The sequence below is a fragment of the Octopus bimaculoides genome, chromosome 23 (assembly GCF_001194135.2).
Source record: "Octopus bimaculoides isolate UCB-OBI-ISO-001 chromosome 23, ASM119413v2, whole genome shotgun sequence".
Classification (NCBI taxonomy): domain Eukaryota; kingdom Metazoa; phylum Mollusca; class Cephalopoda; order Octopoda; family Octopodidae; genus Octopus; species Octopus bimaculoides.
This window is the reverse complement of record NC_069003.1, coordinates 23,850,302-23,852,857: the sequence shown is the minus strand read 5'-3', so window position 1 is coordinate 23,852,857 and position 2,556 is coordinate 23,850,302. Positions and strand designations below refer to the sequence as shown.

Sequence of the window (2,556 nt, the reverse complement as noted above, 5' to 3'; positions counted from 1 at the left end):
GCGTAGTTGTGGCTGTGTGGTAAGTAGTTTGCTTACGAACCGCATGGTTCTGGGTTCAGTCCCACTGCGTGGCACCTTGGGCAAGTGTCTTCTACTATAACCTCGGGCCGACCAAAGCCTTGTGAGTGGATTTGGTAGACGGAAACTGAAAGAAGCCCGTTGTATATATGTATATATATATGTATGTATGTATGTGTGTGTGTTTGTGTGTCTGCTTGTCCCCTCAAAATCGCTTGACAACCGATGCTGGTGTGTTTACATCCCCGTAACTTAGCGGTTCGGCAAAAATAAATCCGATAGAATAAGTACTAGGCTTGCAAAGAATAAGTCCTGGGGTCGATTTGCTCGACTAAAAGTGGTGCTCCAGCATGGCCACAGTCAAATGACTGAAACAAGTAGAAAAGAAATAGAGAGTACTCTGAAGTCACTACATCTACGCGGTATTTGTAGAAAATTTTGTTAAAAAGTATCCATTTTTCTGGATGTTATTGGGGCAACAAAGTCGGGGGCGTATACATATGTGATAATGCCCTTTTATTTATACGACTTTTACATTTCATGTTTATTACATTCATTGTTTGCAATGTTCTCTCTCCCCACTCTCTCTCTCTCTCTCTCACACACACACACACTACAAAGCTTACAAAAGGGCTGCTGTATTGAAATCTCTATGTTACTTTGAGGGGAAGTGTACAAAATGGCCACAGTCCAGCGACTGAAACACATAAAAGATATTTAAAATAATAATCACCTGCTCCTTATGTTGATGTTATTTAAACTCCCTTTAATCCTGAACAAGCAGACCTATAGGTTTAAAAAGACGTCTTAGCTGTGACCATCACCTCTTATTATAAAACACTGTGTATCTAGGGCTACATAATCCATTGTGCCTAGATTATTTATCTTCTTCATTTTTTAACGATGACAGCGGTTGATATAAATGTGGTAAAACTGAATATCTCTCCGTCATTTCCTCACGAAAAGTACATACTGAATGAATATCGAAATAGGTTATTCGTCCCTTCCTATTACTGGCTAATCACTGTATCGACTTAAGAGTTCTATATAATTCGTTAGTCACCAGCTGTTGATTCGTTGTCCTTTCTTCTCTCCGTCTCGCTCCACTCCCTCTATTATCTCTCTGTCTATCTCTCTCATTCATCTGACATAATTTCAATCACTACTGTCAAGAGCACCCTATCTATCTATCAAATTCTGCGCATGTCTTTCCTTTATCTCTCTAGTGTTTACAGTGTTGTTTAGCAAGTGCTATCAGGGAGACTGTGGCATTCAAAGGTTGTATGCATTGATCTCAAACGCATACCTCCTTTTATCTCTTTTATCCTGTTGCTATCACTATTTCTGTGGAGATTTCTAATTGATGGTCACAATCTTGCGGGTTTTAATGTCCATGCAATGGATTTCTTGTACAGACAAGTCAAGTGTCCCAAATGTTGGAATTGTTCCACGAATTTATGTATTCGCTGGAGGGACTCAAGCTTTTTAAGAGATGTAGTTTTTCAAGAGAATATGCAGAACACTTTTGGCGCCCATTTTTTTCTTTGTGCTAAACCAAAAACATCTACTGATGATGGCTCTGTGTGTGTGTGTGTGTGTGTGTGTGTGTAGTAATTGAATTTCTCTTCCTGGCTGAGATTCGAATTTCCAATCTAAAACTTCTCTCTTGCCACTCCACTTATTGTTCTGTCAATAAGGGAACCATGATTAATGTATTTCTATCTTGGCCTGTTTTTGACGAGTATTCATCCGTTTGTAAATGACTGTATATACATTTTCTGCATTTTTCCTGAAACACCTATGCAGTCATAACTTCACAAGCACCTGTATCGTTCGACTTTTAGCTCTCTCACAAGAAAGTGAGTGTTGTAGAAACTGAATTTCTCTTCCTGGCTGAGATTCGTAATCTCCCACAAGGTCGCCCACGACAAGCCTCACTCTCTTGGCTAACACCTTGGCCAAATTTTTTAACTCTGTGTTTAGCAGAGTTATGGGCCTGAAATTATTAATGTTATCCCCATTGCTTGGGTCCGTCCTTATCAGTGTTACCACTCCCCGGTTCACAGATTTGGGGATTCTCTCGTTCTGCTGCCACTTCGCCTATACACCGGCCAGTATGTTCCCGAACAAGTCTGGCATACTCTTAAAGGTTCTCGCTAACTGACTTTGGCTTACGGAGTTCTTGCTTTTATAACTATCCAAAACCAACCAGAAGGATAGACATATTGTTGAGAACAATAGATTTCGTTGGCGGTCTATTATCTCTATTCTAGCTTTTAGTAGCCTAGAAGAGGTAAGAGAGGTCAAGTGGCAAAGCCATTATTCTGCTTAGCGAAGGCATCTGGCAAATGTAACTGCTGTCACTCACAGAAAAACTATTGTTTTACCGTGAGAAAAGTGCTGTTGAACTGTTAAATTAAATTTGGCGATCGAGGATCGAATCCACGTCAAGCCTGCATGAACCACTACACTCTCTTCACCTGTTTTTGACAAGTATTCAGTTGTTTGTAAATGACTGTATATACATTTTCTGCAATT

At 40.0% G+C, this 2,556-nt stretch overlaps 1 long non-coding RNA gene across 1 annotated transcript in view; it reads right to left on the bottom strand.

The window, feature by feature from the left end:
- Positions 1-1,094, bottom strand: part of LOC106871112 (uncharacterized) — a 7,577-nt gene extending 6,483 nt beyond the window's left edge. Inside the window, exon 1 of the long non-coding RNA XR_001409627.2 lies at positions 752-1,094. This is a non-coding gene — a long non-coding RNA (uncharacterized LOC106871112). The remainder of the gene's footprint in view (positions 1-751) is intronic.
- Positions 1,095-2,556: the final 1,462 nt, after the last annotated feature.